Here is a 23,152-nt window from a genome sequence, read left to right on the forward strand (position 1 = left end):
AAACCTTCAGCTCCCTGCGTAAAGGCTGATGGGTTTTCTTTTTTTTTTTGGCCATGGAGCTTATCAGCCCTCATGGAGCCTTAACCCTGCCGGTGTCACTAATGAAGACCTCAATATAAATGATTTTTTCCAAGATGAAAATACAGTTCAGAACTAGGGGGAATAAAAGGGGGGGGGGGTGGAGGAGGCACAGCCTGCCTTGCTCCCCAAGCCAGGCGGGTTTTAGCACGCTAAGTCCCAGCTCATTATGCTAAAGAGTGCTGTAGAGAACAGGCAAACCTAGCCAGCCAGCCTCTGCCATTCATTATGCTGCTTGGAGCCTGACACTCCCCTGGTCCCCAAAGTCTTAAGCCTTGATGGAGAAACACATTGACCTCTAAATCCCGGCATCCCGTTAGGAAAGGAGCAGATGCTTCCTTTCCCCAGTGCGGGGAGGGTCCTGCGGAATTTCCTCTTAACACCGTCACATGCGCTGCCAGTTGTGATGGATAAATGCTCAATTTAAGCAAAGGAAACCAGCAGGCCAATTAGATACAAAAGAGTGAATGGCACAAGGCCAATTAAAGATGAGTTCTGCTTCTTTGAAAGAAAGGTTACATGGAAATGCAAAGGGGAATGAAGAGGAACACGAAGGCCTATAGACAACCTTTCAATCACTCACTGTATTATTATAAACTTGAACCCTTTCAGCTTTATAATGTGCCCAAGTGGGATGCTAAGTTCTTTCCATGGAGGAGAGAACAGGGAGAGGGGAAGAGAGACTCTGTATTCCTTGCAAGAATAATATTAAGAAATGAAATTAAGAAATGGTCAGGCAATGAAGAGGTTCTGGTAATAAAAAGTGAGGTGACTTATGGTTCAGTGCAGTGAAGTGACCTAACCTGCCCAGGACAGGTAGTCCTGTCTCACTACATGGTGCTGCAAAACAGTAGAGAGAAGTAAGTCTCAAATTTGGGCTGTGGGCTCCCAGCATGGAAGCCAGAATGCCAGCTTCCCCTTCTATTTCCTGCCTGGAGATTATGGTGCTTCTGAGGAAAGTTTTCTAAATTGATCTTAACAGAAGGGATCCTAAAACAACCAAAAAAAAAAAAAACCTAACTTTCCAGGTTAGTTTTTCCCCCCCTCAGCTTGTCAACAACAAAAAACACCAGCAGCTGTTGCCATTTATGTGGTGCCTGCTATGTGCCTGACATTTTATTGGGCACATTACATGTTTGCCTCATTTTATCCTTGGAAAATCCTGCAGGTTGGAAACATCATCACTATTTTATATATGAGGAAATGAAGTCTTAGAGAATTTAAATAACTGTTCAAGGATACACAGCTGGTAAGTGGAAACACAGAGTTGAGCTGCAAGGTCTCGCCTACCTTGAAGTCAAAGCATTTTAACCACTGATATGCACACACTGTCTCCTGTGTGTGGGTCCTCAAACACTGACTATTAATTTTCAGAGAAATCATAATTGCTGAATATAATGTTTATTGGAGAGCTCTTTTCAAGGCTGTGTTTCTCATGCAGTCACTGAGAATGCAGCTACCACGAATGAGGGGAAAATACTTATTCCATGATTTCTACAGTTTCCCTGTGTAACATGAACTATAATGTATAGTTTCACTGTTTAGGTAGTAGATTTTCTTTTTAAAATTAAAAAGACAACAGAGGCTAACTTAATTAATTTTTTAGAAAAGAAGGAAAAGCAAGCATGCTCGTCAGGTAAACTGAACTAGATGAACAATTTTACTATCAGCTGAATATACTAGATAGATATTAGGGGGAGGAGGAATCAAAGGAGCCTAAAGTATATGACAAGAGAGATGGCCTAAACCTTGCTGCAATTCCTAACACACCTAGTAATTCCTCTCCAGGTAAAATTAAGTCCTGGGAATGGGAAGAGTTGTGGCAAAATAGCCACTCTTTTCTGTCCTGAAGTTCTATTTCACTTGGACAAAGGGAAGGAGGAGAGGGGATCATGGCTGCCTTGAGATAAACAGCAATCAGTTAGGAGTAAATCAGTTGATTTGTTCAGAAGGGCTTGGCATGCAGAAGGGCTTTAGATGCAGAGGGCAGATAAGCATGGTTAGTAACCCAAGATTGAAGCAAATGGTACATGATAATAAAAGGAGTTGCAGGAACTGCTAGGCCACTAATGTTTCACAGCCACTGTGTGACTGGGAGGCAGCCCCTAATTCCAAGAGCAACAAAACCATCATCTTGACACTGAATAAAAATGACTCACACCTATGAAGTCTACTCTTTCTCAAGTATTTGTGAATGTTTGTTATGATTAACAAAATACAAATGTATTGAAAAGAGTCACTTAATCCCTAAGAGCTTTTTGTCATTATATATAGTCTTTTCAAGTAACAGGCATTACGTTTGTGAGAATATGGTATTTTTTCATATTAGTTGCAAATGGTCTTCCATCAAAAGGTCTTGAAATACCCTTCTCATAGATTTATTTTGAATTGGTACCAATAACCAGTCTATGTCAACAAATATCTATGGATAAATACTTGTTTCATTTGAAATTATTACATAGAAGTCTGGAACAGCTGCTTCGAAGCACTTTCATTCTAAGAATCCAAATGGTCCCAATAGTAATGGCTCATAGTTTACATTTGTATAATCTACAAAGCACGAGCAAATATATTTGATCTTCAAATCTACACGTCATTTCAAATTTTTTTGTGAAGTGAGCTACAGTCTGAATAATGAATAAACAAAATTCACAACAAACCATTGAAATAGGAGGTAATACTCCCATTTTCAAACAAGGGAACCAAGGCTAAGAGGGGTTAAGTGACATGGTCAAAGTAACAAAAGCAGTCAATGCAAGGGCTGGAACTTGAACCTAGCTCTTCCAGCTCTCAGCTCCACATCCATGATATATCTTATCATATCATGGCTGCACAGTGCCTACTTTAACTCTATGTATAAGGTCCCTAGGACCTTACATGTTGACAAACAGGTATGATATTTTATATAAGTGACACAAATATCAGATTGTTACAATGTGACATGACATATTTCAAGCCAAAAATATTTTCCTACATAGCTAAGAGTCATCACAAATGCACATGCAGCATGGGTTGCATTTTTCATATGCTTTGCAACTATAATAGATCCAGAAAAAAACATTGTTCCCAGGGCTTCATATTGGCTAAAAAGACTTGCTATGGAAGCAGAATGAGTAAACCTAGCGTGGTTCTCCAGAGAGTTGAGCACACCTAAAGGTTACAGGGATATCTGATATGCAGAACATATGAGTAATTCCATAATTACTTGAATTTAGGATACTACTAAAATTGTTTTATAATCTGAACAAAATCTTCTGAGATTTGTATGAACCAAAATAAGGTCCATACAATCCCCCGTGTTGGACACACACAATGGGGAATCACAGAAGTCATTGATCCTGGGGCATCTAAAATTGTCTTTGAGCCAGGGCCGTGGTCGGCAAACTGCGGCTCGCGAGCCACATGCGGCTCTTTGGCCCCTTGAGTGTGGCTCTTCCTAAGCCTTAGGAGTACCCTAATTAAGTTAATAACAATGTATCTACCTATATAGTTTAAGTTTAAAAAATTTGGCTCTCAAAAGAAATTTCTATTGTTGTACTATTGATATTTGGCTCTGTTACTAATGAGTTTGCCGACCACTGCCCTAGGGTATTTGAGTATTCTGAAATCTTTAAGACAAGTTGTTGATGCTTCACATTTTCTATTTAAAAATCATTAATATTTTAACACATGTATTTGTAATCAGGAAAAAGGAGGGAGGAATAAAAGGAGGGATTCATAAGGATAAGAAAATGCCAAACTTCTTAATATGTGAGATACCAAAAAAAAAAAAAAGAAAAGAAAGGGAAAACAGGGTTTTTCAAAGTATTTTTCAATTCTGTAAGCAAATTAGAGACTATTTGTTTATATATTGAAACGTAACTGTGATTCATCTCAACATAAAGTATTTAAAATTACATTAAATATCTTTTGATTACAAGTATTCATTTTAGAATCATACTTATTTCACATTTTCTTTATAATGACCCCAAAGAGACCTTGAAAGCTTTCCTTTAGATCTGACCCATAAATTACTCAAGCATGTCTCTTTTTTACTTATAATTATTTTTTGCAGAATTACTGTTGATTTTATATTACCACTGCTGTTAATTTTATCTCCTCAAAATTCTGTCATATGTTACAGACAAAAAGATAAAGTATATATCAAAGAAAATTTATCTATATTTTTCATTCATATGATTTTTCTTCCATACATTTTTACATACTTTCCCTGACTCTTGCTCATTCCAAACTCTCCAGAAACCCCTAGAAATGGAGCTGTCCTACTTGGCTATGTGATTTTTGATATTTTTAGCAGGGATTGATAGCTTTCCAGACTTGAAACAATTAGATTACAGACGACTGCACTCATATGAATCCCTTTATGTGTTTTCAGTGATTTTGCCTCATTGTCATTTAGTGCAATTACTATATCTTTGTTTTCCACCATGAGTGGGGATTGCGCTGTTAATAACATTTTTTTTTAAAGAAATGCATTTGTGGAAACACAGCAAGTCATTGGAGATATGGCATGGGTTGTACTTGAAGAAAAAATATGTAGTGAGAGAGGAAGAATACATTTAATAAACCTATTTATGAACACCCTTAAAGATCCATGGTTCATGTTCTAATTTAATGATAATTTCTGGGCCAAAGCTGAACACAGTGATGTGAGGAGCAGATTGTCACATATAGGTACACAGCGATCCCACTGATTTCAAGCATTAAACACCTGCCCTCTGCTTCTTACAGTAACATGAAGGCTATGGTTGTTTTCACTGAGACATTTTGCATTTCAATACCACTGACATCTCATCTAAATCTCACCATTTTCCATTGTCCACAGATGAAGAACTCCATAAACAAAGAGAGAAGACAGAGAGACCTGTAGGGAGATGTAAGAAATGAACAGACACAGATTAAGAGACTGCAGGGCTAAAGGAGGCTCCTGGGAAAATGTGCGTGGACACATAAAGGAGGGAGAAAAGTGCAGCAAAACCACACAGAAAAATGAACTAAAATTTACAATTCAGAACAGGGTAATAAGCAGTCAGAAGCATTAGTATGAGCATTTTTATCCCTTAAAATACTTTATTTTTTAATCCTACTATTAGAATAAATTCATGCCTAAATAGAATTATTCAGCAAAATGTAGCTTGAGAGTAAATTTTCATTTGCTTGCATTTCATACAGGTAAAAATTTGCATTGTCTGCATCTCATTTTTCTCATATTCTAAAGATTTAGAGTATGTCTTCCAGATATATTACAGTTGTCCATATTTATGGGTAAACCTAAAAATATTAGTAGGTGAGTTTGAGTGTGCAAACAGAAAATTGGTTTCCAATGAAATGTTATCAATTAAATAACTGAGAATATTTTAATAACAATAAGTTAAGTTTCACAACAATGTTCAAGGCTTATTTTTGTTATATTGTTTTTAAAATATACCTCTTCAATTGTCATTATTTTCCTCGGGATTTGGTCTAAAGTACACCAAGGTAATGCGACATCTCAGTGAACCATTTTTTTTATAACAGAGCTCCTGAGATTCAGGTGTATGGCTGAGACCACCCATCATGATTTTGTGTTGCTCTTTCCAAAGTAGAAGTTGTTCCTGAGAAGCAGCAGATGGACCACATTTCCCACTCTCTTGTTTCTAGGTGGGAATGTGACTCATTCTTGTGTTTCAATTAATGTGGCAATTAAGGCCGAGGTGAGGTGGTTAAGAAGTGGGTTGCCTTGTCACCCCATTTCGCTGACAACTAAAGAGTAGCAAAGCCACATTCTGGAAGGAATCTGGGTCACAGAACCAACCTGTGGAAGCAAGCCCACCAGTCAGCCAGGGACACCAACAGCGGACGACTGTTACTTAAGTTAAAAATTAAACTTTTGGTTATTTAAAGCCATCAAAAATGTGTGGTTTGTTTGTTACAGCAGCTGGTATTACCCTAACAATGATGGGCTATATTATATCAAGACTGTTTGTAAATCTCAATTCATTGGTTTAGGTAAAACTTAAAATGGGTCCTATACTATTCTTGTTTTATAATAAACCACTATGTAATATAAAATTCTTCAAATAATGTCCCAAATGACAAAATCAAATAAAAATATTTGCACCCCAAAAAAGCTAGGGTAGTGAAAAATTTATTATTCCAACTTTGCCCAGAAACAGAGCAAATATAGAGCCCATTATTTTAAAATATAAACTCTCCTGCATGCCTGAGAACCCTCACTAATGCAGCAAAGATCAAAGCACAACTGCCCCTTGTTTTGTCCAAGGATACATAATAAGATAATGAGATGCTAAATTAATATACTAAAAACAAGACCACATAAAATAAATACACTCACTTTGGCATAGTAAATGAGGATTAGAGTCAAAATTCCCTCATGGCATTAACACGTATCTTAGAAGGAACTGATAACACTTCTATATACACATAAATCAGGTCCAGTCACATTTTTTCTGATCAGCACACAATAGGAAATGGAACAGGTAAACATGGGAATAGTCACCCATAACAAATGAACCATTGCTTTTACCACCAAGAACTGATTCAATACTTCTGACCAACAATGGTGAGTCTAATTATTATTTATCATTTCAATTTGATATCTGGTGGTCAAGTGGATATTGGGCTTTCCAATTCGGTGCTCCGGGAACCAAAATAGAAAATGGACAATCAGCCCAGCCAGAGTGGCTCAGTTGGTTGAGCATCATCCTGTGCTCCAAAAGGTTGCCGGTTCGATTCCCCAACAGAGCACATATATACTTGGGTTGTGGGTTTGATTTCTGGTTGGGGCATGTCCAGAAGGCAACTGATAGATGTTTCTCTCTTACATTGATGTCTCCCTCTCTCTCCCTTCCTCTCTCTAAGCATGTCCTCGGGTGAGGATTTTTTTTTTAAAGGACAATTAATAGGATTACAAGCTACTCTGTTTGCACTCACCTCAACCAGATCAGTCCTCTTTACTTGTTTTATGTATTAATATTCTGCCAGACAACTGAAATAAACCAATGCTTTCAAATAGTTTTAAAATGACTGCTCTAGATTCTGCAAGTCAAATTATGTCTTTAGATAATGTTTTTGGAGCCAATGATGGCTTCCTTGAGTATTAAAAATATGTGAATTGGTTTCATAAAGTGTCTATATATGAATGATTACGTAGGTATGTACCAGTATGTATATATTTGACCCTACGAAGTTGAAATAATTTTTCAATGCAACAAATTCCTGTTATACTCAGGGTAACTGAGGGGAAAATTCTTAGTGGGAAAGCTATGAAGGGATAGGAGCGCCAATAGCTACGGCCTGGCTTTAGTCAAAGAGGTAAATCCACATGGCAGGGCCACAGAGAACATGACACAGCGGCTGAATGGAGCAGTAAAGAAAAGCGAAGATGAGAAGAAATAGAGTTGATGGGTTAAGCACCCTGCTAGTTTAAAGAGATGATATGTCATCGTCAAAAAATGAGATGATGAAGACTTGTGATTGGAACAGTTGACAGCTCCCTGAAAAGGTCACAAAGGCCCACGGAATGGCAGATCCTCCACAAGCCCTCCCTCCCCTCTCCTCAGGCTGTCCATTTACAGAGATTCATATTCCCAGCAGAAATGGAAATGTTGTGATCTTTTATCTTTCAGCTCAAAAGTTAAATCTTTTGAAAAATAAGCTTTTGTGCCTTCATTTGATATGTATTATGACTTTTCTTAGACTACAAAGATTCATAGGCAAACCTCTCCCCAGGGATAATTTATTCAAGTCACGCACAATGTACAACGGCCTGGGGACTATTTGTCCTGGGGAAGTAGAGGTGGTCCTTAGATATGCCCACCACTTCATTTCCTTTCTCTTCCACATTTTCTCTTAGCCCCATTACCCAATTAAACCTGACCACAAAGAAAAAAAAATTATATATACTATCTCAAGTGTAAATTGTCTTTTCACAACATCTTTTCTCCGGAGTTTCACCTTTGACATTTGCTTTAACTTGATTTCAGAGAATTAAGAAAAACTCTCTGGACAGCAATCTCAAGGCTGGGTCAGGTCATGTCCCAGTCACTAGAAGGCACACAGGAGGTCACTGCATCTCTCTGGGCTTCAACTTCCTCATCAGTTGAAAAGGGTGTTGAAATAATGAAATCTAAAGTCCATTTCAGTTAAAATTTCATGATTCAATCCCTTTAGCAAATAAAGTAAATCCATAAAGATTGTTTAACAGAATACTTTGAAAAGTCAGTCGAGCACTTGCTCATCTATCAGAGCATCCTAAGGAAATTTCTGCCTTTGCCTTGTTCTGTCCATCAGAGGCGAGAATAGGACGCCGACTTTACAATCTCTTCTCCTGTGTTCTGAAGATTATGATTCTATCCTCAACCAGGAACACCAGCGCATTAAATCACCTCCCATCACTACAACTTCAAAGTGTCAGCCTGGCTGGGAAAAAATCGATCATTACCGAAGATCATGTAAAGGATAAGTGGGCTGTTCACTCTTCTAGAATCTAAAATGTGGTCTGAAGATCAGGCCAGGCCTCCAAAAGGCTACATATGTGGAACCTATTATCACAGACACTCGTGGACTGTATAAGTTGCTGTATTTTATACCTGTAGATTCATCAAAACTTATTGGCAAACAAATTTGTTAAATCCCAGGAGGGCATTTGTAGTAATATTGTTAAGGATGCTATCATGTGCATTCTATCAAAGTCCTTTATATAGAGTTTACTCATTTAACCAATGTTTATCAAATATCTTCTTTATGCTAGGCATTGTTATAAGTAAAGGGATAAAGATATTAGCCACAACAACAACAAAAAATGTATTCTCCCATGGAATCTAAAATTCAAACAGGTAAGATATGCAGGGCCCGCCCTAACCGGTTTGGCTCAGTGGATAGAGCATCTGCCTGCGGACTCAAGGGTCCCGGGTTCGATTCCGGTCAAGGGCATGTACCTTGGTTGCGGGCACATCCCCAGTGGGGAGTGTGCAGGAGGTGGCTGATCAATGTTTCTCTCTCATCGATGTTTCTAACTCTCTGTCCCTCTCCCTTCCTCTCTGTAAAAAAAAATCAATAAAATATAGTTAAAAAAAAAAAAAAAGATACACAGGGCCCTCTTCCTGGAACACAGTTCTCCCACCACCCCTGGGTCCGCACAGGGTTGCCTCAATCTAGTCAGTTAGTCACAAATCAGAGTCTCCCTCTCAGGGAAATCTTCCCTTCTTTTCCTAAGTGCACTCCCTGCCCCAGTAATACCCACCCACTACTCTTTTTAATGAGAAACAAACAAACAAACAAACAAACATCTTCTAACTCCTGTCTTTTCAAATATCTTTATTTTTGTATCCATACTCACCAAAGTCTACAAAGAAAGTAAAACCATTCACTGAGCATTATAAAGTGCCTTCAAAGTATTTGCTCTAAGTCTCTAGTGCAAACACATTTGAAAGGGGTTGCCAGGAATGTTTTTAACCCTCAAGGATAACTCTGCGTTTTGTGTAGCTTGTAACCATGTAGGGAAAGGGGTTGTTGGCCTCCTTGGCCTTTGATATTTTTGTTTGTTTGTTTTACCAATCTCTTATTTCTAAGATATGTCCTAAAAGAAATGGTTCGTTAAAACAGAGAGATAAGGTAACTACTTTAGAAGACATAACTTGGGATTTAAAAACACACACACACAATTAAAATAAAAGCTTGTTTCCAGTAGTGATGGGAAGACATGCAAAGCTTGTCCATATTTAAATGACTTTAATCAAACCAAGCTATCATTTCGACTCTTCCTCTTATATTATTTACACAGCTGTGAGATAAATCTGTACAAACCTCCCCAAAGAAGACTTAAAAAAATAAATGGAAGCAGTGAAGAGAAAAAATAAAAAAATTAATAAATAAGCATAGTTAAGAGACAGCTTTAACAGAGAAAAGAAATGTTATTGCACTAAATGCTCATGTGAATTGTAAATTATTAAATCTCTAAGAACACCTGATTTATGAACAGGATAACACAGCCCCTAGCCAAAATCATTTTTAATAAAAAACTGTAAACCTCCTGAAGTTCATCTCAGATTTAATATCAAACACAGCAGCCACTCATGACCATTTCCCATAAAACAGAAACACAGCACGACATAACCGGTGGGCAGCCATCAATGGGGAGTCAGCAGTACCAGTACAAACAAACAGGGTGTCAGAACCATGGACAGGATCAGGCTTCACAATCTAGAGCAGTGGTTCTCAACCTTCCTAATGCGGTGACCCTTTAATACAGTTCCTCATGTGTGGTGACCCCCAATTTCATTGTTACAAATTGAATATAATTAAAGCATAGTGATTAATCACAAAAACAATATGTAATTATATATGTGTTTTCCGATGGTCTTAGGTGACCCCTGTGAAAGGGTCGTTCGACCCCCAAAGGCGTCGCGACACACAGGTTGAGAACCGCTGATCTAGAGGAAGCAGCCAATGGAAACGGGCCACAGACTGAAATGATGTCACCAAGGAAGAGTAGGGGTGCAAGGAACACTCACTTCTACATATACTGTAGCAGGTGGCTCCCACTCTTGGTCAAAATACTGAGCTTCCTAAACAACTGCTGGATTTAAGAGAGCAACACAACTGTGTTTTATGTTGATTTTTGTACATTAATTTAGAATATATCAAGTGAATTGGAACCACCATGAGAAAACAAAGGGTAGTGCCCAGCTGGTGTGACTCAGTGGTTGAGTGTCAACCTAGGAACTAGATCATGGTTCAATTCCCTGGCAGCCTGGGTTGTGGGCTCAATTCCCAGATGGGGACATGCAGGAGGCAGCTAATTAATTATTCTCTTTCCTCATTGATATTTTTCTCCCTCTCCCTTCCTTTCTGAAATCAATAAAAATAAAAAAAAGAAAACAAAGGCTAGTAATGAAATAACCTAATATTGCCTTTCTAATTTAGTAAGAAGAGTAGACACATCTAAGAAATGTGTAAAAATATGATTCAAATATTTTCCAACAGATATTTGGTTCAAAAATAAGGATGTCAAAAAAAGTTATTATTCTTTCTAATATATATTTCTTAGGAACTGTATGTAATACTCTGTTTATAACCTATTTGTCAAAGAATTTTTTCTCAGAAATATAAATCAACTAGTTGGATACATCTATAATAACTACATTCATTCTTTTTTAATCCCTTATAGGTCAGTTTCAACAATAATAAGGATCATAAAGAAATAAGTTTTGCATGTTTCCATTGACATTTCCATTAATATTTGGGCATTTTGTTAAAAATGTTCCGGAAAATAGAAAATCATTATAAAAGGTGCTCTATTAGTAGAATTCAGGAGTTTTTAAAAAAAGGCCAAAATGGTAAAAAAAAGTAAAACTAATATTATTGGCAGCTACCTTGTAGGTTACTTTCATTAGCTACTGTTTTTTTTAATCTGAAAAAAGAAAATGAAACCAACTTAACAACTAACCCTAGTACTCAAAAGAAATTTCTGAAATAAAAGGGAGTTAGTCATACATGTGTAATATATATTTATATAGCACAGATTATATTGAAATAATATAACCAGAACAACTTAAAAACTATGAACTTTATATTTCAAAGCATTATACAGATTATTTCCCCATGCATGAAAAGCTAAAAGTAGAAATGGCCTTCATACAAGTATAAGTTATACTCAATGATGATTTATTTGGAGAAAAAGAATAATAATCAATGCCACCTTTCCCCCAGATAAGAATAGAGTATTAAAATTTCTAATAATAGTCTGGCCAGCATGGCTTAGTGATTGAGCGTCGACCTATGAACCAGAAGGTCATGGTTCAATTCCTGGTCAAGGCACAGGCCCGGGTTGCAGGCTGGATCCCCAGTGGAGGGTGTCATACAAGAGGCATCCAATCAATGATTCTCTCTCATTATTGATGTTTCTATCCCTCTGTCCCTCTCCCTTTCTCTCTGAAATCAATACAAATATATTTTTTTAAAAAACTTCTAATAATAAAAACTGTATAAAAATTGGCAGATATATCAATAGAAAGGATAAGTGAAGCAGAATAGATTAACTTAAAAAACAACTTAGTTTAAAACATAAAAACTTAATATATAACATAATGACATATGTCAAAATTTATAATGTGAGTATTATAAACTGGTAAAAATATCATAAACTGAGGGGCAATATGAGTTTTCAATAAATGTTGAAATATTTGGAGGAAAATCTAGAGCCTACATTGAATCACACTAAAAGAAATCCATTCCAGATTAGTTAAAAAGTTGACATAAAAAGAAATCAAGAAAAAACAAACAGAAAATCCCAATGAGATTTAAATGATCTAGGGATACAGAAAGATTTATGATATAAAAGCAATATACAGAAGTGAAAAACACATGATTACAGTTAAATGCAGTTCAATTTAAATATTTAGCTTATTAAATTAATATATTTAAATGCAAAGTTCTATAACCTGACTCAATAAAGAAAATTTATTTACATGAAAGTGTATGACAAAATTTTTGCAAAAAATATAATTAAGAATTAGTACCCATAATATACAAAGAATTCTGTTGAATCACAAATATTCATGCTCCCAAATGGCAAACACATACAATTACTAAACATGGGGGAAATATTAAGCCTCCTATGTGATTTTAAAAAAATGCAATTTAAAACAACGAAGCGTAATTTTTGCTTTTCAATTAACAAAGATTTTTGTCAATAATGATCCATGCTGATTAAGTATTCTTAGCTATAGCTATTGCGAGAGGAAACTGATATACCCACTCTGGAAAGCAACTTGGTCACCCACAAAGAGACTTTTTATAAGTTCACTAGAGGCCTGGTACACGAAAATGTGTGCACTGTTGGGGGGAGTCCCTCAGCCCAGCCTGCGCCCTCTTGCAGTCGGGGAGTCCTCAGGGGATGTCCTACTGACGGCTTGCAGTGGTTCTCAACCTTCCTAATGCTGCGACCCTTTAATACAGTTCCTCATGTTGTGGTGACTCCCAACCATAAAATTATTTTCATTGCTACTTCATAACTGTAATTTTGCTACTGTTATGAATCATAATGTAAATATCTGATATGCAGGATGTATTTTCAGGGGTCGCGACCCACAGGTTGAGAACCGCTGGTAAGGGCTTAAGGGAGCGGGCCTAAGCCACATTCTGGCCTCCCTTTGCGGGAGGTGACCGGGCCAGCTAATCAGGGGACAGTACTGCCCCCATCACTCTGCAGTTGCCGCCTGGCCTCCCTCTGTGGAAGGCGACCAGATGGGCCAATCAGGGGGTGATGCCAGCCCCTCCCCATCGCCCCTCCACCACTGCTGGTCGCCACCCCCCAACCCCCATCTCCCAATGCTCTTCCCTTCCTCTGCCCTCTGGCATGTGCCTTGGCTAGCCTGGCACCACCTGCTCGCCGGCCCCGCCCCCCACCGACTGGTCATTCCACCATTCAGTTGATTTGCATATTACACTTTTATTATAGGACTGTCTTTGATATACTAACTCTCTTTTAGCATTCTTCCTAAGATAATAATTGACTATGCACAAAGATTTGTATATTAAGTGCATAATATAGCATTATTAAACTAAGAAAAACTGAAAGCATTTTCAATGCCTAACAGGAAAATGAGTAAATATTGGTACATCTACCCAATGAAACACTATACCACCACTAAAAATGGTATTTTTTGCCCTAGTTGGTTTGGCTCAGTGGATAAGAGTGTTGGCCTCCCAGGTTCTATTCCCATCAAGGGCAATATGGCCAGGTTGTGGGCTCGATTCCCAGTAGGGAACATGCAGGAGGCAGCAAATCAATGGTTCTCCCTCATCATTGATGTTTCTATCTCTCTCTCCCTCTCCCTTTCTCTCTGAAATCAATTTTTTAAAAAGGCATTTACTAAGACTTTAAAGATCTAGGAAAATTAAATGAAATAACATGAAGTGAAAAAAGCAGGATAGATCTAGATGAATAGAAAGAGTTAAAGCTGAGCCAAGATACAGCAAATCTAGGCGGCAGGACAGACTTCATGGTAGCTTCAAGCTGCTGGGGATACAGCAATGAGTGACAGAGGAGGCTCTGGTCTTCACAGGGTAACAGACAATAAACAAACAAGTATATTATATAGTGCCAAGGTAATGGAGAACATGCATGTGCACATTTATCTTAAGTATTATAATGCAGTGCTCACATGCATGCCACTGGGACACACACAAACACACACACACAGTGGAAAACACCTGTCAAAATAATAACAGATAGTACTTTGATGTGAAAATGAGATGATAGGTGATTTTAATTTTCTTCTACATATGTTTTGGCACTTGAAAATGGACCACCTACTATTATCAAAAGAAAGAGGGAAAGGCTACCTATTGTTATTGAAAAGTTATGAAAATCATCATGTTTTACTTTGACTTTTTTTTCCCACCTCGGGTACAGAACACATAATTTTTTCCCCTTTCTCTCACTTGACTGAATGGATCATCTGACCACAACGATTGGGTGGATTTTTGTGTTGTAGGCCTTTAAGAACGGAATAAACAAGTTATGTCTGTTAGGAAAATATGAAAACAAAGATATTCAGGATATCTTTGTGCTTCTTGGTGGCCCTAGATCAGAGGTGTGCAGTTAGGCAGGCAGGGCTGAGAGGTGAGGGTACAGGCCCAGGAGTTGCTAGAAATGGCAACCACCGGAATAGTATTTGCATATTTTGGGGAGAACAGGAAACTCCCACTCTGTCTAGTCACGGGCTTGCGTCACACATATGACGGTTTGAAAAGCACCTAAGAACCCAAACTGCAGCTTCCTCCCCACTGCACTTCAGAGTTCAGGCTGTGGCTTGGCTTAAAGACAAACAGCTCCAAGACCCAGAGAGGGACATCTCCGAGATCAATTAGCAGTTGCATTTTCCCAACATTTGCAACTTGATCACCTCTCCTTGACAAGTGTTGCAGCATTATGGGACCAAAGAGCCAAACACTTATGTACATGTAAGACACATTTAACCTTTCTGGCACCAGACCCTGGGCAGCTACAAAATAGGATTTCAAAATCATGACCTCCTCTTCCTCTCTATCTCACTCATTTCTTTTGTCATTTGCTGGTTCAAAACAAAGTTTATCGTGTCTCCTATATCAATTTCTCTTCCGCTTGCCTCAGGCCAGAATATAGGAAGTGAGATTTTGATTGTTTGACAAGACCAATACAGAAAGAATAAATATAGCCCCCCAAATAGATATCAGAACTATTTAAAGGACTAGTATATCTGTAAAGATGTCAGAGAAAATAAAAAGCAGCTATTTCCTGATAATATTCTATCATTTTACCAGTTCCTTATCATAAAGCTTCTGTTTTAATCTTGTAACCAATGACCTTCAATAAATGACCTGGAATAAATTATTTAATTCTGCTAGCCAAACCTCATCCATTATGTGTTTGAATAACAGCTTTAGAAAGTTGAATGCAGGCAAATGTTAATGCTTTTACACATTTTTAAAAGCAGTTTTGTTCTATTCTTAAATGACATACAGGTCACTTCTAATGATTACATCCCTCCTCCAGATAATTTCAAGACTACAATCTTGCCATATCCATCTCCCTCAGATTTGTATTCAACAACACTAACTGTTTAGAAAGAAGACTAGAAAGGAATCGGGATTTTAACTTGTAAATATAGACAAATCAATCCATCTCTATGGCTACAATTTATTTATCTTTACAATGAAGGGGCTGGATAATTTGAGGGCTACATCTGATTCTAACATTCCAGGCCTTTGTAATTTATTCTTTCAAGGTCAAGTTCATTGTGTTTTTAATTGTGACAGTGAATTAGACTAATAAACTTGGCCAGCCATGCTAATGTGTGAAGAGAAGAAGGGAAATGTGTAGAGAACTATTTGTATACACAGGTCATATAAAATTCAAACAATTTAGAGACATTATCCTATCCTATCCCTGAGAGAATGAACATAAAGGTAGAATGTCAAGGAAGGAGAAGTGGCATCATGAAAGGTTAACAGGAAAGACACTTTGGAGAAACTGAGACATAAGATGTCTATAAAAAGCATTGTATGGTGAGCAATCAACCAGGATTAAGAAATGACTGCTGATAAAATCATGCATTATAATTTTCAGTCTTTTTCTCATTATACATTATATATTATAAGCTTTAGTTTTCCATTTATTATAAAATATTAGTGTTATGCCATAGACTTCATTTCATAAACTATTTTCCATATAATATTGTACATCCTACTGTATAAAACAGTGGCCTTGGCATTTGGCCACCAAATGCTCAACTAATATGCATAGTATTGAATATTGTTAAGTTGTTGTCATAGATAGCTTTTCCTATCTGTTCCACATCTAAAAGAAAGGGAATATGAGAAAAGGGGAAAATGAGAATATGGCACAGTAGTAAAGAGTTACCTGGGAAAACCATCTGATTTTTGAAAGCTATGAGCTTGTCTCCATCGAAAAAAATCAATGAAATACTGTATGTTTTTTAAAAACAACTTCCAAATGTCAGAGATTAGAAATGCCTCACTCTGAGACAGATAATTTCTGCTTCCCTTTCCCATGGTAAGATGTTTCAAACAAGGGTATCCCTTACTTCATCATAATGGATTTCAAACCCAAAACATAGGCAGTGCAGAAGGAAAGAAATAGCTTGCCCACATTCCCAAATCCTGATTTGATAATCCCTATTAGATTACAAATGCGCTAAAGACATGATATTTGATGACAATAATAAAAACTAAATGGTCTACCATTAAATAAGTGTCTACTATAAGCAAGGTATTGTCAGACACATCAATCAGTATGTTATTTCTAATTCTCACAAAAATGCTGCAAAATAAGCATTAGAATGCATATTAGAATCCACTTTACCATTGGGTATGGAATAAATATAAAACTCTCTCTCTCTCTCTCTCTCTCTCTCTCTCTCTCTCTCTCTCTCTCCCCTTCTCCCTCTCTGTCTCCTTCCTTAGGTAGACAGCATAAAAAATAAATAATGCAATCCTAACTGGATTATTGGAAACGTCTAATGCTTAAAGTAGAGCTATCAGCTCTGGCTATTGTGGCTCAGTTGTTTGGAGCTTCGACTGTGCACCAAAGGGTCATAGGTCTTATTCCCAGTCAGGGCACATATCCAGGTTGTGGGTTTGATCCCGGTTGGAGAGTGTACAGGAGACAACAGACAGATGTTTCTCACATTGATCTCTCTCTCTTTCTCTCTAAAATATAAAATCAATTAAAAAATAGACCTATCAGAGAAGATACTTCTTTCCATAGGCAATTACCTCAATATGTATGTAGACTCTTGCGAAAAATAAACACATAGTAAAAGCCTAGTATGAACATCCTGTAGCACAGAGGTTTGTATACCATTTTATATCTTCTGTAGGTATATCCTATATAATAAAAGCCTAATATGCTAAGTGTCCGGTCGACCAGTCGGACATTCAACCAATCAAAGCGTAATATGCTAATGATATGCTAAGGCAGCTCAACTGCTTGCTATGATGTGCACTGACCACCAGGGGGCAGACAGTCGACCAGTTGGCCAGTCGCTATGACGTGCACTGACCACCAGGGGTTAGCTTGCTGTTTGGGTCTTGCTGATCGTGACTGAGACGAGCCAGACACGCCCTGGAGCCCTCACACCATCCCTTCCCGGCTGGCCAGCCTCCTGCGTCCCTCCCTGGCCCTGATCATGCACTGGTGGGGTCCTTCAGCCTGGCCTGCGCACTCTGGGACCCTTCGGGGGATGTCAGAGAGCCATTTTTGGCCCAATCCTGCAGGCCAGGCCGAGGACCCCACTGGTGCACTAATTCATGCACCAGGCCTCTAGTATGATAATAACAGTGAGAAGAATGCAGGATTTATCACCATACTTTATGACTATCCTAACAAGTCTATTAACACCTATATTCTTCCTGGTGCACTCCACCTATCACGGACCCTGTACTTAAGGTGACCCACTGAATCAGATGCCAGAGTTTGGTCTAACCCTAGATTTCAGACCTAATAATCATGTTCCTTTGCCACTGGGGTGCCAATCCAGCTTCATTGCCCCCATGCATCCTTTCAAACTTACCATTTCTGAAATAACTCAAAAAAACTTTAGTCCTATATAATCTTCCATTCATCATGAGATCTAGAAATTGGCCACAAAATCCCTTTTGTGTGTCAGTATTTTTGACACTTTTAACTCCTGAGATAGATCTCCTGCCTATGTTTCTATCCCTTGGCCATGCTCCCAAAATAATATTTTCTACTTGTCAAACCAGGTACTTGTGTGTCATCTACAAGAATCATAACACATATTAAGTTAGTTGAAAGGAAACTCAGAATTTGCTACTCTACCATGCCTTTTATATCGCTGAGAAATCGGAGGCTCGGAGAGGATAAAAGATGTAGCTAAGGTCACAAAATTAAACATCTCCAGAACCAGAACTAGAACCATAGTCACTTCACTCCAAGTTCAGAGCCCCTTTCCTAACACCAGTGTGGATCTCTTTTCACAACACCAGCGTGAGTGAATCTCACTGTGCCTGGTATGCCAGTTGCCTCCCAGACCGACTCTTGTCCTGTACTGGTTTTGCTATTTCCCTCTTCTCCTAATCCTACCTTTCCCCTAGAATACAAAATGTTTAAAAGTCAGATCTTTAACAATCTTATTTAAAATATTTCCAAACTCTGATTTAGGATTTCCATTTGACCTTAAAATCTGAGGGTCTCCTTTATCTTACTAGTACCAGGCACTCCTGTGTAGTACATGCTTCCTCACATTGGTTCCTATACATTCACTAGCCTAACAATAGAGCCATAATAGTATAGAATTGGAAGCAAACTCAGACAATGGTCTGCCTCTTTTATCCAACCTGCATATCTAAAGAATTACAGCTAAATGATAATCCCTTTTATCTCTTTTGAGAATTCCAATGCCAAACCAAATTCCCTTCACTTTTGAACATACATTTTACCTTAAAATAAACTCTCTTGTCATTTATTTTAATCTCATTAGCTCTTCCATTAGCATGCAGAATACTAATAAATGGTAGCATTCTCTTCATAAAAAACAAGACAATTTGATGCTTTGGAAGAGAATATGTGAACATTATATTGACTCATCCTTTCTCTTTAAGCAGTTCTGTAGCCCATATCTTTGGGCTGGGACACTATGATGCTATTTACCAGAATTCTCTGCCACATGATATGTCACCTTGTTTGACTCTAGCAATGGTTCAACTCTAGGAGGCGATTAGCTTTTCAATGACATTTGCTTTTATTAAAAACAAACACATAAAAAAAGATTGAAATGCAACTTTTCAGATTATAATTCTCTTTAAACTGTATATATGTAACAGCAAAAAATCTACTGAACCTGCAACCACATTCATCTTCCCCAAGCACTGCTTCACATACACTAAAACCTTGCAGTTGTAGCCCCCCACACCCTGTCCCATTGGCCAATGGATCAGGTCCAAAACTCTTGTAATGGAGGCTAAGGTTCACCACACCTCAGCTTCCACACATTACTACCATTTTGTCTTCTACTCTTCACAATCCTTTGCTTTAGGGAGAGCAGTTTACACATTATTGCCTGGAACCACTAAACAGTTCATGGCTTGAGGTACACCCTTCCCTGTCTCAGATGCCTTCACTTCTCTATTCGACCTTTGTGAGTTCTACTTTTCTTCCAACTTCCTCTTCCATAGTCAAGTTACTTCCTTAATCAGTCATTACACCACCTGGCACACCCATGGTTCACTTTGCTTTGTTTCCCAAAGAGACAAACTGGCAGGTTGGAAAGAGTATGAGCTTTGGAGCCAAATAGTCCATGCCTTGTATCAAACATGGATTATAATCCTAGTCTTCTCATGGACTACCGACGTGGCCACAAGAAGTGACCTCACTTTTATGAGCTTCAACTCTCTCAACTGAAGAATGGAAATAATACATCATATTATTAAAAGTGCTACCCTGTAATCCAACTAGTATTCAGACTGAAAAATACCATTGATAGTTTTAATAAAACTTACACATTTTTAAATTAAGCAAAAATTCATAAAAACCATTTGGGGTAAATTAACACTGGTGTTCTTCAGTTTTGTATCAACTCAATAGCTTCTTTTCTACAAATAAAAATAACAATTTAAATACATGATACCAACCACTCAGATCAAGACCTTGTTTGTCAGATTTCATAAAGAGTTTCTTGGTAAGATAGTGAACCTAAAAATAGGTGACTGCAGCGAAAGTACAAGTAATCCATCCATTATATCTGCACCATCAGTCAACAGTGTGAGGATGACAGTTTGGGTGTGAGCATAGAAATATTTGGTTCAGAAGGAAAAAAAAATCTGCCAAGAAATTCATTCTGATTATGATGCGTGAGTGTATTCCCACCTGAAGGAGGTTAGAGACTATTAAATAAAAAGCAGTTCTCATCATCTTCTGAACCTTTTAACTACTAATAATCGGTACTTTGCTGATGATGCAGAACAACTTTTCAAGCTGATTAATAGGTCATGTGTGTAGAAGAGGCACCCACGTTCATAAAACAATTATGCTAATCCTCTAATTTTTTTTCAAAGATTATGAAATATTCTAATCTTTGAAGAATATAGGTTTTGGTTGCAGATGGTGTTTGAATATTGCCTGTCGAGCTCATTAACATTGTGAATTTCACATATTTTATCCACACAATCCCATGAGAACTGTAATAGGAGGATTATTACCCTCTATTTAAAAGTGGTAAACACAGATTCAGAAGCAATTTAGAGGTCTATCCAAGGTCAAACAGCTAGTTAAAAGAGGGCAGGATTCGAATTTTGGTTTCCTGAACCAGTGCTATTTTCAAAGACTCAGAAAGTGAATATTTTTACAGTTCATAAAAGTGAAGGAAATCCTTCTTTATTAGAAAGTCTCAACTTCACTTGGCTCACTTTAGATGTTTACATTGTAACACATTCTAGCTGCACCTATACAAATTCAAAAGTTGCTCAATTTCTGAGTAGATCGATACGCAGAGTCAATGTTTGAATATGACTAGAACAAAACTATCAAAATTATTTCAGTGCACGGCAAGTGTCAGTATAATGGCCTGGATGCATCTTGTCTCTGCCTATAATAAATAACATGGGATATTATCCTATTTTTGTGAGAAGCTTAAAACAACACTGAATCTTAATGAATGCCACCCAGCAGGCCACAGACTAGAGATTAGTGATCTAAGAAGTTTTTCCCCAAAATATAATTCTGAATGTAAAATTTATTTATGAGCCACCTATTGGGTATAGTCATCAACTTTTAAATCCAGGCATAGAGAAGGATAGCTGATTTACATAAATGAGAATATGAATTAAGGGAGTTACTAAAGTGTAAACTCAAAAGCAGAGGCTATTGCTTCTGATTGTAGAAAGTATTTCCTTTTAGATAAAAAGATTCCAACTCTGTTATCTCCAGTGTGTGTCACTTAATTTCTCATTTGTGTTGTGCCTATTACAGTCATGACATTTGACCTAACTTATCTATGCCACCCAACCCACAATTTATCAAAGCTTGAAATGGTCATAAGAATTAGCAGGTTGCTAATCACATGCAAGTGAACATATTGGTAGCTCAGTTCAAGGAAGTTACAGTAAGATTCTCATTTTATTGTATATGGATTATATCTGTTTAAAGATATTATTGAGGAGATTCATGCATGTGGTGAAAGGCTAGATTAGATAGTATCCATGGTCCCCGCTAATTCTGAAAATTTTTGAATATCTTATGGATAACTAAAGAGAACAAAAGCAGAGGATAAAATTAAATCAGTCACTATTATTGCTCCTAAAGAATGAGTTTATGAGTCTACACTGAAAATATAAATTTCAATAATATTAAAACTCAAACTTAGAAACAACTAATATGAAAGGATGTAGAACAGTTAAAAGCATTGACCTTCAAATTTTTGTCTCAAAATGGGGTTAGAATCCTTAAAATAAAATAAAAAAATTAAAAAATCTAAATGACTTCCACAAAGCACTTGAAGGATTAATATCTGTCTTCTTTGCTTATTGCCTGATAAAATATTATAATATAATCCTATAATTTTTGGTACCACATATTTGGCACATTAACCTTATGAGAACAAACTTTCTCAACCAAATGTATTTTTTATACATATATGAAGCTGAGAAATGCAAGCATTTTGAACCTAGGGCACATCAACACATGTCCCATTAGTGAGAAATATCTGAACTGAGCAAAGGCAAGGATGAGTAACTTGCTGACCTTGATCTCTGAATATAGAATCATCTATTTTCTGTAACATCTGGCCAAATCCTGACCTTTTGCCTGCCTCAGTGGCTCAACCAGTATAATTATACTCCTGCTGTGAAACATACTTAAAAGTTGATTTGCAAAACTTTTTCTGTTTCCAGAAAAAAGAAAATGCACCAAATAGAATGAATTTAATTTAGGTATCAATGATTTCAACAATTGAAGAAATGTACTGTCACATATTAAGATAATTCTAACAATGCTTTGTTGTCATTGATAAAGAGATGCCTCATTTTGCCAAAGAAATCTTTATAAACTTGGGTATAAATTCAATTTTAAAATTCAACTTGATTAGGAGACATCATTTTTAAGAGATTCATTCAGCAAATATGTTTACAAATTAATTCTGCTTAATAACCTAGATTTTTCTATATACATTTATTTACAATGAGGTAATTTTCTGTGACAATTAGTTTATATACCTTAAGAACATATACTATTTGAGTATTTGTGAAAGAAACTTTGCAAGTTTTCTGAAAATATAGATAACATTACTTTGTAATTAAAAAATAAAAAACATAATGTTGCTATAATCTGCACATATAATTGAGACATTATATGCTATTTCCTAGCACCTGTTAAGTTAGAAAGCTACAACACATAAACAGGGAAATTTGTCTCTCATAGAAAACTGCACTTTTAAAATGCCAAAATGCAAGATCAACGACTTTAACTCAACCTTTAATGTGCCGTCATGCAACTTCACTACAGCACATTTGGGCAAGATCTTTAAATTGTTTTGTTTTGCTATGTTTTTAA

At 37.1% G+C, this 23,152-nt stretch overlaps 1 protein-coding gene across 16 annotated transcripts in view; it reads right to left on the reverse strand.

Annotated features, from left to right (window-relative positions):
• The window catches only part of SLC7A11 (solute carrier family 7 member 11), a 236,984-nt gene that overhangs the window by 178,377 nt on the left and 35,455 nt on the right, over positions 1 to 23,152 (reverse strand). The window lies entirely within an intron of this gene.

This window comes from Myotis lucifugus, unplaced genomic scaffold (assembly GCF_000147115.1).
Source record: "Myotis lucifugus unplaced genomic scaffold, Myoluc2.0 scaffold_1, whole genome shotgun sequence".
NCBI classification, from domain to species: Eukaryota; Metazoa; Chordata; class Mammalia; order Chiroptera; family Vespertilionidae; genus Myotis; species Myotis lucifugus.